Source organism: Anomaloglossus baeobatrachus, chromosome 5 (genome assembly GCF_048569485.1).
Source record: "Anomaloglossus baeobatrachus isolate aAnoBae1 chromosome 5, aAnoBae1.hap1, whole genome shotgun sequence".
Lineage (NCBI taxonomy): Eukaryota > Metazoa > Chordata > Amphibia > Anura > Aromobatidae > Anomaloglossus > Anomaloglossus baeobatrachus.
Genome location: NC_134357.1, coordinates 6,426,976 through 6,440,008, shown reverse-complemented (window position 1 = coordinate 6,440,008; position 13,033 = coordinate 6,426,976). Strand labels below are relative to the sequence as shown.

General features: G+C 59.8%; 1 protein-coding gene across 29 annotated transcripts in view; it reads left to right on the top strand.

Moving 5' to 3' along the window:
• ATRNL1 (attractin like 1) overlaps positions 1-13,033 on the top strand; it is a 721,691-nt gene that overhangs the window by 304,863 nt on the left and 403,795 nt on the right. The gene's annotated exons all lie outside the window — the stretch shown is intronic.

Here is a 13,033-nt window from a genome sequence, read left to right as displayed (position 1 = left end):
GCGCCATTAATACAGCGCAGAAGTTATAGCGAGATTAACACACGTAGCAACGATCAGCGGCACCGAGGGCGGACGTCAGCGCCTGGAAATTACAAGGTCACGGGAAGGTCGCTGCTCCCACTAGATGCCACCGGTATGTGAACCTCTCAGGATCCAGAGGTGGAACATATATTTCAATGCATCTATAAATGCAAAAAAACCTGAGCGTCTCTGTGGTAACAGACTACAAACATCCCTGTGTAGTCAGCGCTCCCTGACCCCACATCTTACCCGTCTATGGCGCTGCAGGACCGCGAGCTTTGTGTGTAGGCCGTTACTGTGGATGCACATGGCTCTGCACAGGAGCTGTATACACTAAGCAGTAGTAGAAGTTTCCTGGGTTTACATTCAAATACTGATGAAATACAAGATGATAAAACCCTGTCATCATCATAAAATACATTGTTTTATTACAATTTCCAAGATCTCTGCTTGCTGTGAATGAATTGAAGCCTGTTTGACCCAGTCCTGTTCACAGTCAGTGATTTGCTAGGATTCTCTGTAGTCTGGATGATGCTGCCGAGACTGATACATTGTAACGACCCATCAGCCAGGACACAGCGGTACGACTGGTAATCTGCACGGATGATGAGCCCCATCCACTGACAGCAAGCAGAGATCCGGAAACTCCACACAAGCTGAAACAGACTGGACGATTTCCATATGAATTGTCTGGATCAGGAGACCTGCGGTTTAGGGGGAGACCTGCGGATTAGGCGGAGACCTGCGGTTTAGGGGGAGACCTGCGGTTTAGGGGGAGACCTGCGGATTAGGGGGAGACCTGCGGATTAGGGGGAGACCTGCGGATTAGGCGGAGACCTGCGGTTTAGGGGGTCTCCGCTGCGTTTCCCTCAGTTCTCCGTCTCAGGCCACGCTGAAATTTACACATCGTGTCAATAAAAATTCCTGGATTGATGAAGTCAGGCGGAGAGAATGAGCGCACGAGTCCACGAAGCCATAAACTCCAGCGTGACATTTATGCTCGACATTAACAGCGCCGCGTCCGTGTTTGATCAGCGCTAGATTGGGAATTAAGGTGGAAAGAACGTGACGGGGAAACCGTCCGCGGCGGAAAGGGGCAATCAGGAATAATGTGCCAACAGCTACACTCCAGTCACCTCCAGAGCTGCAACAAAGTCATATACTCCAGTCACCTCCAGAGCTGCAACAAAGTCATATACTCCAGTCACCTCCAGAGCTGCAACAAAGTCATATACTCCAGTCACCTCCAGAGCTGCAACAAAGTCATATACTCCAGTCACCTCCAGAGCTGCAACAAAGTCATATACTCCAGTCACCTCCAGAGCTGCAACTAAGTCACTCCTGTGTTTAGTAAAACAGGACTGCCGCGGAAACACCATCACATGTCTCAACGCTGGCAGGAAACTAGCCAGGTCTTTCACCGGGAAGGAACAACCACGGGAAGGGCAGTCTCCAGTCACGGCGGTTTCATTGACTGGAGACTGCTCTTCCTGTGGTTGTTCCTTCCCGGTGAAAGACCTGGCTAGTTTCCTGCCAGCGTTGAGACATGTGATGGTGTTTCCGCGGCAGTCCTGTTTTGCATATTTTCCCAGCGGGCCTTGTTCTAGAATCACTGTGTTGAGAAACACGTGATGGTGTCTCCGTGGTGCTGGATGTTGATCTCCCTAAGGTTAATCATCCTTGCTTATGTACTCCTGTGTTTAGTGTGAGCTCCCACATAGGCTCCTGTATACAGTATGGTCCCCCACATAGGCTCCTGTATACAGTATGGTCCCCCACATAGGCTCCTGTATACAGTATGGTCCCCCACATAGGCTCCTGTATACAGTATGGTCCCCCACATAGGCTCCTGTATACAGTATGGTCCCCCACATAGGCTCCTGTATACAGTATGATCCCCCACATAGGCTCCTATACACATTATGAGCCCCTATATAGCTTCCTATGTACAATGTGAGCCCCCACATAACCCCTATATACAGTATGAACACTCACACAGCCCTTATATATAGTACTAGCTGTAGTACCCGGCGTTGCCCGGGATAGTAACTGTGTCTCTGTCTCTCTCCCAGTCGCTGTCTGTCTGTCTCGCTGTCTGTCTCTTTCCTTGTCTGTCTGTTTCTATCTCTCTGTCTGTATTTGCATCAGTCTATCTGTCTCAATCTCTGTATCTGTCTGTCTCTTTGCCCGGTCTGTCTCTTTGCCCGGTCTGTCTCTTTGCCCGGTCTGTCTCTTTGCCCGGTCTGTCTCTTTGCCCGGTCTGTCTCTTTGCCCGGTCTGTCTCTTTGCCCGGTCTGTCTCTTTGCCCGGTCTGTCTCTTTGCCCGGTCTGTCTCTTTGCCCGGTCTGTCTCTTTGCCCGGTCTGTCTCTTTGCCCGGTCTGTCTCTTTGCCCGGTCTGTCTCTTTGCCCGTTTGTCTCTGTCTCTTTATCCGTCTCACCACTGACATCTTTTTACCTCACACATAAGCTTCTTATACTAACAGTTTATTTTGTTCCTATAGCAACCACTGACAGTTGCTATTTATAGCCTGCAGCTCCCAGCTCCATTCAGTTTAATAATTGCAGGATTTTTGTAGAGTGGAAAGGACAGGGTTACATTTTCCCGCCCAAACATAGTCTATGACGTTCCCTGAGTCACATGGAGCGCCTATGCAAAATTTCGTGATTGTAAATGCGACGGTGCGGATTCCTTTAGTGGACAGACACACACACACACACACACACACACACACACACACACACTTACTTACTTACTTACTTACATACATACATACATACATACATACATACATACATACATACATACATACATACACATATATATATATATACACACACACACACACACACACACACACACACACACACACACACACATATATACATACATACATACATACATACACACACACACACACACACACACACATATATATACACACACACACACACACACACACACACACACACACACACACACACATATATACATACATACATACATACATACACACACACACACACACACACACACACACATATATATACACACACACACACACACACACACACACACACACACACATATATACATACATACATATACACACACACACACACACACACACATACACACACACACATATATATACACACACACACACACACACACACACACACACACACACACACACATATACATACATACATATACACACACACACACACACACACACACACACACACACATACATACACACACACATACACATATATATATATACACACACACATACACTGAGCTTTATATATTAGATGAGACTCCCATATAGACCCTATATATTGTATAAGCACCCCACATATCCGTCTATTTATAGTATGATCCCCCACATAATCTGCTATATACAGCAGGAGCTACTACATAGCCACCTATATAATCCAGGAGCTCACACATATATACAGTATGAGCTTCACATAGCCCTCATTGTATAGTATGAACCTCCACATAGCCCCCATTATACAGTATGAGACCACATATATACAGTATGAGCCCCACATAGCCTGGTATATACAATATGAGCCCTCATGTAGCCTCCTATGTATAGTATGAGCCCCACATACCCCTCTATATATATATATATATATATATATGATGAGCCCCCACATACCCTCCTATATACAGTATAAGCCCCCACATAGCCTCCTATATACAGTATAAGCCCCCACATAGCCTCCTATATACAGTATAAGCCCCCACATAGCCTCCTATATACAGTACAGTATGAGCCCCCACATAGCTCTTTGTATACAGTGAGCCCCCACACATAGCCCCTACATACAGACACACATCCCATACACATATGAATACACACCACACCTCCTCGCCTCGTTCCAGCCGCTCTGCTCTGATCCCTGGGGCTCCACCTCTTCTTGTGGCCGGCACGTACATGTTGGCACCAGTGTGATGACATCATTGCCGACATGTCACCCTAGAGCTGTGCCGCTGTTCTGTGTCGCCAGCAGCGGAGATTATCATGAGGGGAATCAGCCAGTAGAGATATTGAAAACAGTTAGGATAAAGCAGGTGGGGGAGCAGGTGGAGGGCAGACTGGTTAGCAGGTGGGTAAGCAGGCGGGTGAGCAGACTGGTTAGCAGGTGGGAGAGTAGGCGGAGGGCAGACTGGTGAGCAGGCGGGAGAGCAGACTGGTTAGCAGGTGGGAGAGTAGGCGGAGGGCAGACTGGTGAGCAGGCGGGAGAGCAGACTGGTTAGCAGGTGGGTGAGCAGGCGGAGGACAGACTGGTTAGCAGGTGGGTGAGCAGGCGGGAGAGCAGGCGGAGGACAGACTGGTTATCAGGTGGGTGAGCAGGCGGAGGACAGACTGGTGAGCAGGTGGGTGAGCAGGCGGGAGAGCAGACTGGTTAGCAGGTGGGAGAGCAGGCGGGAGAGCAGACTGGTTAGCAGGTGGGAGAGCAGGCGGGAGAGCAGACTGGTGATCAGGTGGGTGAGCAGGTGGGAGGGCAGACTGGTTAGCAGGTGGGTGAGCAGGCGGGAGGGCAGACTGGTTAGCAGGTGGGTGAGCAGGCGGGAGGGCAGACTGGTTATCAGGTGGGTGAGCAGGCGGGAGGGCAGACTGGTTATCAGGTGGGTGAGCAGGCGGGAGGGCAGACTGGTTAGCAGGTGGGTGAGCAGGCGGAGGACAGACTGGTGAGCAGGTGGGTGAGCAGGCGGAGGGCAGACTGGTGAGCAGGCGGAGGGCAGACTGGTGAACAGGTGGAGGGCAGGCGGATGAGCAGGCGGGAGGGCAGACTGGTTAGCAGGTGGGTGAGCAGGTGGGAGGGCAGACTGGTGAGCAGGTGGGTGAGCAGGCGGAGGGCAGACTGGTGGGCAGGTGGGTGAGCAGGTGGAGGGCAGACTGGTGAGCAGGTGGGTAAGCAGGTGGAGGGCAGACTGGTGAGCAGGTGGGTGAGCAGGCGGGAGGGCAGACTGGTGAGCAGGCGGAGGGCAGACTGGTGAGCAGGCGCAGGGCAGACTGGTGAGCAGGCGGAGGGCAGACTGGTGAGCAGGCGGAGGGCAGACTGGTGAGCAGGCGGATGAGCAGGCGGGAGGGCAGACTGGTTAGCAGGTGGGTGAGCAGGCGGAGGGCAGACTGGTGAGCAGGTGGGTGAGCAGGCGGAGGGCAGACTGGTGAGCAGGTGGGTGAGCAGGCGGAGGGCAGACTGGTGAGCAGGTGGGTAAGCAGGTGGAGGGCAGACTGGTGAGCAGGTGGGTGAGCAGGTGGAGGGCAGACTGGTGAGCAGGTGGGTAAGCAGGTGGAGGGCAGACTGGTGAGCAGGTGGGTGAGCAGGTAGAGGGCAGACTGGTGAGCAGGTGGGTAAGCAGGTGGAGGGCAGACTGGTGAGCAGGTGGGTGAGCAGGCGGGAGGGCAGACTGGTGAGCAGGCGGAGGGCAGACTGGTGAGCAGGAGGAGGGCAGACTGGGTGAGCAGGCGGAGGGCAGACTGGTGAGCAGGCGGAGGGCAGACTGGTGAGCAGGCGGAGGGCAGACTGGTGAGCAGGCGGAGGGCAGACTGGTGAGCAGGCGGAGGGCAGACTGGTGAGCAGGCGGAGGGCAGACTGGTGAGCAGGCGGAGGGCAGACTGGTGAGCAGGCGGAGGGCAGACTGGTGAGCAGGCGGAGGGCAGACTGGTGAGCAGGCGGAGGGCAGACTGGTGAGCAGGCGGAGGGCAGACTGGTGAGCAGGCGGAGGGCAGACTGGTGAGCAGGCGGAGGGCAGACTGGTGAGCAGGCGGAGGGCAGACTGGTGAGCAGGCGGAGGGCAGACTGGTGAGCAGGCGGAGGGCAGACTGGTGAGCAGGCGGAGGGCAGACTGGTGAGCAGGCGGAGGGCAGACTGGTGAGCAGGCGGAGGGCAGACTGGTGAGCAGGCGGAGGGCAGACTGGTGAGCAGGCGGAGGGCAGACTGGTGAGCAGGCGGAGGGCAGACTGGTGAGCAGGCGGAGGGCAGACTGGTGAGCAGGCGGAGGGCAGACTGGTGAGCAGGCGGAGGGCAGACTGGTGAGCAGGTGGATGAGCAGGCGGGAGGGCAGACTGGTGAGCAGGTGGGTGAGCAGGCGGGAGGGCAGACTGGTGAGCAGGTGGGTGAGCAGGCGGAGGGCAGACTGGTTAGCAGGTGGGTGAGCAGGCGGAGGGCAGACTGGTTAGCAGGTGGGTGAGCAGGCGGGAGGGCAGACTGGTGAGCAGGTGGGTGAGCAGGCGGAGGGCAGACTGGTGAGCAGGTGGGTGAGCAGGCGGGAGGGCAGACTGGTGAGCAGGTGGGTGAGCAGGCGGGAGGGCAGACTGGTGAGCAGGTGGGTGAGCAGGCGGGAGGGCAGACTGGTGAGCAGGTGGGTGAGCAGGCGGAGGGCAGACTGGTGAGCAGGTGGGTGAGCAGGCGGAGGGCAGACTGGTGAGCAGGTGGGTGAGCAGGCGGAGGGCAGACTGGTGAGCAGGTGGGTGAGCAGGCGGAGGGCAGACTGGTGAGCAGGTGGGTGAGCAGGCGGGAGGGCAGACTGGTGAGCAGGCGGAGGGCAGACTGGTGAGCAGGCGGAGGGCAGACTGGTGAGCAGGCGGAGGGCACACTGGTGAGCAGGCGGAGGGCAGACTGGTGAGCAGGCGGAGGGCAGACTGGTGAGCAGGCGGAGGGCAGACTGGTGAGCAGGCGGAGGGCAGACTGGTGAGCAGGCGGAGGGCAGACTGGTGAGCAGGCGGAGGGCAGACTGGTGAGCAGGCGGAGGGCAGACTGGTGAGCAGGCGGAGGGCAGACTGGTGAGCAGGCGGAGGGCAGACTGGTGAGCAGGCGGAGGGCAGACTGGTGAGCAGGCGGAGGGCAGACTGGTGAGCAGGCGGAGGGCAGACTGGTGAGCAGGTGGATGAGCAGGCGGGAGGGCAGACTGGTGAGCAGGTGGGTGAGCAGGCGGGAGGGCAGACTGGTGAGCAGGTGGGTGAGCAGGCGGAGGGCAGACTGGTGAGCAGGTGGGTGAGCAGGCGGAGGGCAGACTGGTGAGCAGGTGGGTGAGCAGGCGGAGGGCAGACTGGTGAGCAGGTGGGTGAGCAGGCGGAGGGCAGACTGGAGAGCAGGTGGGTGAGCAGGCGGGAGGGCAGACTGGTGAGCAGGCGGAGGGCAGACTGGTGAGCAGGTGGGTGAGCAGGCGGAGGGCAGACTGGTGAGCAGGTGGGTGAGCAGGCGGAGGGCAGACTGGTGAGCAGGTGGGTGAGCAGGCGGGAGGGCAGACTGGTGAGCAGGTGGGAGGGCAGGCTGGTGAGCAGGCGGGAGGGCAGACTGGTGAGCAGGTGGGTGAGCAGGTGGGAGGGCAGACTGGTGAGCAGGTGGGAGGGCAGACTGGTGAGCAGGTGGGAGGGCAGACTGGTGAGCAGGTGGGTGAGCAGGTGGGAGGGCAGACTGGTGAGCAGGTGGGTGAGCAGGCGGAGGGCAGACTGGTGAGCAGGTGGGTGAGCAGGCGGGAGGGCAGACTGGTGAGCAGGTGGGTGAGCAGGTGGAGGGCAGACTGGTGAGCAGGTGGGTAAGCAGGTGGAGGGCAGACTGGTGAGCAGGTGGGTGAGCAGGTGGAGGGCAGACTGGTGAGCAGGTGGGTAAGCAGGTGGAGGGCAGACTGGTGAGCAGGTGGGTGAGCAGGCGGGAGGGCAGACTGGTGAGCAGGCGGAGGGCAGACTGGTGAGCAGGCGGAGGGCAGACTGGTGAGCAGGCGGAGGGCAGACTGGTGAGCAGGCGGAGGGCAGACTGGTGAGCAGGCGGAGGGCAGACTGGTGAGCAGGCGGAGGGCAGACTGGTGAGCAGGCGGAGGGCAGACTGGTGAGCAGGCGGAGGGCAGACTGGTGAGCAGGCGGAGGGCAGACTGGTGAGCAGGCGGAGGGCAGACTGGAGAGCAGGTGGGTGAGCAGGCGGGAGGGCAGACTGGTGAGCAGGCGGAGGGCAGACTGGTGAGCAGGTGGGTGAGCAGGCGGAGGGCAGACTGGTGAGCAGGCCGGGGTGAGCAGGCGGGAGGACAGACTGGTGAGCAGGTGGGTGAGCAGGCGGAGGGCAGACTGGTGAGCAGGCGGAGGGCAGACTGGTGAGCAGGCGGAGGGCAGACTGGTGAGCGGGCGGAGGGCAGACTGGTGAGCGGGCGGAGGGCAGACTGGTGAGCGGGCGGAGGGCAGACTGGTGAGCAGGCGGAGGGCAGACTGGTGAGCGGGCGGAGGGCAGACTGGTGAGCGGGCGGAGGGCAGACTGGTGAGCAGGCGGAGGGCAGACTGGTGAGCAGGCGGAGGGCAGACTGGTGAGCAGGCGGAGGGCAGACTGGTGAGCAGGCGGAGGGCAGACTGGTGAGCAGGCGGAGGGCAGACTGGTGAGCAGGCGGAGGGCAGACTGGTGAGCAGGCGGAGGGCAGACTGGTGAGCAGGCGGGAGGACAGACTGGTGAGCAGGCGGGTGAGCAGGCGGAGGGCAGACTGGTGAGCAGGCGGGTGAGCAGGCGGAGGACATACTGGTGAGCAGGTGGGTGAGCAGGCGGAGGGCAGACTGGAGAGCAGGTGGGTGAGCAGGCGGGAGGGCAGACTGGTGAGCAGGCGGAGGGCAGACTGGTGAGCAGGTGGGTGAGCAGGCGGAGGGCAGACTGGTGAGCAGGCCGGGGTGAGCAGGCGGGAGGACAGACTGGTTAGTAGGTGGGTGAGCAGGCGGGAGGACAGGCTGGTGAGCAGGCGGAGGGCAGACTGGTGAGCAGGCGGAGGGCAGACTGGTGAGCAGGCGGAGGGCAGACTGGTGAGCAGGCGGAGGGCAGACTGGTGAGCAGGCGGAGGGCAGACTGGTGAGCAGGCGGAGGGCAGACTGGTGAGCAGGCGGAGGGCAGACTGGTGAGCAGGCGGAGGGCAGACTGGTGAGCAGGCGGAGGGCAGACTGGTGAGCAGGCGGAGGGCAGACTGGTGAGCAGGCGGAGGGCAGACTGGTGAGCAGGCGGGAGGGCAGACTGGTGAGCAGGCGGGAGGGCAGACTGGTGAGCAGGCGGGAGGGCAGACTGGTGAGCAGGCGGGAGGACAGACTGGTGAGCAGGCGGGAGGACAGACTGGTGAGCAGGCGGGAGGACAGACTGGTGAGCAGGCGGGAGGACAGACTGGTGAGCAGGCGGGAGGACAGACTGGTGAGCAGGCGGGAGGACAGACTGGTGAGCAGGCGGGAGGACAGACTGGTGAGCAGGCGGGAGGACAGACTGGTGAGCAGGCGGGAGGACAGACTGGTGAGCAGGCGGGAGGACAGACTGGTGAGCAGGCGGGAGGACAGACTGGTGAGCAGGCGGGAGGACAGACTGGTGAGCAGGCGGGAGGACAGACTGGTGAGCAGGCGGGAGGACAGACTGGTGAGCAGGCGGGAGGACAGACTGGTGAGCAGGCGGGAGGACAGACTGGTGAGCAGGCGGGAGGACAGACTGGTGAGCAGGCGGGAGGACAGACTGGTGAGCAGGCGGGAGGACAGACTGGTTATCAGGTGGGGGAGCATTCGGAGGGCAGACTGGTGAGCAGGTGGGTGAGCAGGCGGAGGGCAGACTGGTGAGCAGGTGGGTGAGCAGGCGGAGGGCAGACTGGTGAGCAGGTGGGTGAGCAGGCGGAGGGCAGACTGGTGAGCAGGTGGGTGAGCAGGCGGAGGGCAGACTGGTGAGCAGGTGGGTGAGGAGGCGGAGGGCAGACTGGTGAGCAGGTGGGTGAGCAGGCGGAGGGCAGACTGGTGAGCAGGTGGGTGAGGAGGCGGAGGGCAGACTGGTGAGCAGGCGGAGGGCAGACGGGTTATCAGGTGGGAGAGCAGGCGGAGGGCAGACGGGTTAGCAGGTGGGTGAGCAGGCGGAGGGCAGACTGGAGAGCAGGTGGGTGAGCAGGCGGGAGGGCAGACTGGTGAGCAGGCGGAGGGCAGACTGGTGAGCAGGTGGGTGAGCAGGCGGAGGGCAGACTGGTGAGCAGGCCGGGGTGAGCAGGCGGGAGGACAGACTGGTTAGTAGGTGGGTGAGCAGGCGGGAGGACAGGCTGGTGAGCAGGCGGAGGGCAGACTGGTGAGCAGGCGGAGGGCAGACTGGTGAGCAGGCGGAGGGCAGACTGGTGAGCAGGCGGAGGGCAGACTGGTGAGCAGGCGGAGGGCAGACTGGTGAGCAGGCGGAGGGCAGACTGGTGAGCAGGCGGAGGGCAGACTGGTGAGCAGGCGGAGGGCAGACTGGTGAGCAGGCGGAGGGCAGACTGGTGAGCAGGCGGAGGGCAGACTGGTGAGCAGGCGGGAGGGCAGACTGGTGAGCAGGCGGGAGGGCAGACTGGTGAGCAGGCGGGAGGACAGACTGGTGAGCAGGCGGGAGGACAGACTGGTGAGCAGGCGGGAGGACAGACTGGTGAGCAGGCGGGAGGACAGACTGGTGAGCAGGCGGGAGGACAGACTGGTGAGCAGGCGGGAGGACAGACTGGTGAGCAGGCGGGAGGACAGACTGGTGAGCAGGCGGGAGGACAGACTGGTGAGCAGGCGGGAGGACAGACTGGTGAGCAGGCGGGAGGACAGACTGGTGAGCAGGCGGGAGGACAGACTGGTGAGCAGGCGGGAGGACAGACTGGTGAGCAGGCGGGAGGACAGACTGGTTATCAGGTGGGGGAGCATTCGGAGGGCAGACTGGTGAGCAGGTGGGTGAGCAGGCGGAGGGCAGACTGGTGAGCAGGTGGGTGAGCAGGCGGAGGGCAGACTGGTGAGCAGGTGGGTGAGCAGGCGGAGGGCAGACTGGTGAGCAGGTGGGTGAGCAGGCGGAGGGCAGACTGGTGAGCAGGTGGGTGAGCAGGCGGAGGGCAGACTGGTGAGCAGGTGGGTGAGCAGGCGGAGGGCAGACTGGTGAGCAGGTGGGTGAGGAGGCGGAGGGCAGACTGGTGAGCAGGTGGGTGAGCAGGCGGAGGGCAGACTGGTGAGCAGGTGGGTGAGGAGGCGGAGGGCAGACTGGTGAGCAGGCGGAGGGCAGACGGGTTATCAGGTGGGAGAGCAGGCGGAGGGCAGACGGGTTAGCAGGTGGGTGAGCAGGCGGAGGGCAGACTGGTGAGCAGGCGGAGGGCAGACGGGTTAGCAGGTGGGTGAGCAGGCGGAGGGCAGACGGGTTAGCAGGTGGGTGAGCAGGCGGAGGACAGACGGGTTAGCAGTTGGGAGAGCAGGCGGAGGGCAGACGGGTTAGCAGGTGGGTGAGCAGGCAAGTGGGTAAGCAGTTGGATGGGAAGTGGGGTGAGCAGATGAGTGATCAAGGTGGTGAGCAGGCGGGATAGCAAGCGGGTGTTCAAGGGGGTGAGCAGGTGGACAGCTGACTGGTGAGGGGATGAGTAGACTGGTGTTGCAGGCAAATGGGTAGGAGAGTGAGCAGGCAGGACTGGTTATCACTGTTGCAGTCAGTGTATCGTCGCTCTGCAGTCGGTGTATCGTCGCTCTGCAGTCGGTGTATCGTCGCTCTGCAGTCGGTGTATCGTCGCTCTGCAGTCGGTGTATCGTCGCTCTGCAGTCGGTGTATCGTCGCTCTGCAGTCGGTGTATCGTCGCTCTGCAGTCGGTGTATCGTCGCTCTGCAGTCGGTGTATCGTCGCTCTGCAGTCGGTGTAACGTCGCTCTGCAGTCGGTGTAACGTCGCTCTGCAGTCGGTGTAACGTCGCTCTGCAGTCTGTGTAACGTCGCTCTAGTCTGTGTAACGTCGCTCTAGTCTGTGTAACGTCGCTCTAGTCTGTGTAACGTCGCTCTAGTCTGTGTAACGTCGATCTAGTCTGTGTAACATCGCTCTGGTCGGTGTAACGTCGCTCTGCATTCAGTGTAATTTTGCTCTAGTTGGTGTAACGTTGCTCTGCAGTCGGTGTAACTTCGCTCTGCAGTCGGTGTAACTTCGCTCTGCAGTCGGTGTAACGTCGCTCTGCAGTCGGTGTAACGTCGCTCTGCAGTCGGTGTAACGTCGCTCTGCAGTCGGTGTAACGTCGCTCTAGTCGGTGTAACGCCGCTCTGGTCGGTGTAACGCCGCTCTGGTCGGTGTAACGCCGCTCTGGTCGGTGTAACGCCGCTCTGGTCGGTGTAACGCCGCTTTGGTCGGTGTAACGCCGCTCTGCAGTCGGTGTAACGTCGCTCTGCAGTCGGTGTAACGCCGCTCTGGTCGGTGTAACGCCGCTCTGGTCGGTGTAACGCCGCTCTGGTCGGTGTAACGCCGCTCTGCAGTCGGTGTAACGTCGCTCTAGTCGGTGTAACGCCGCTCTAGTCGGTGTAATGCTGCGGTTTCTGTAACGCTTCTTGTTGCTTCCTTGCAGCCGGCACTATCTCTAGTCGGTGTAACGCCGCTCTGGTCGGTGTAACGCCGCTCTGGTCGGTGTAACGTCGCTCTAGTCGGTGTAATGTCGCTCTAGTCGGTGTAATGTCGCTCTAGTCGGTGTAACGTCGCTCTAGTCGGTGTAATGTCGCTCTAGTCGGTGTAATGCTGCGGTTTCTGTAACGCTTCTTGTTGCTTCCTTGCAGCCGGCACTATCTCTAGTCGGTGTAACGCCGCTCTGGTCGGTGTAACGCCGCTCTGGTCGGTGTAACGCCGCTCTGGTTGGTGTAATGTCGCTCTAGTCGGTGTAATGTCGCTCTAGTCGGTGTAACGTCGCTCTAGTCGGTGTAATGTCGCTCTAGTCGGTGTAATGCTGCGGTTTCTGTAACGCTTCTTGTTGCTTACTTGCAGCCGGCACTATCTCTGGTCGGTGTAACGCCGCTCTGGTCGGTGTAACGCCGCTCTGGTCGGTGTAACGCCGCTCTGGTCGGTGTAACGCCGCTCTGGTCGGTGTAACGCCGCTCTGGTTGGTGTAACGCCGCTCTGGTCGGTGTAACGCCGCTCTTGTCGGGGTAATGTCGCTCTAGTCGGTGTAATGTCGCTCTAGTCGGTGTAATGCTGCGGTTTCTGTAACGCTTCTTGTTGCTTCCTTGCAGCCGGCACTATCTCTAGTCGGTGTAACGTCGCTCTAGTCGGT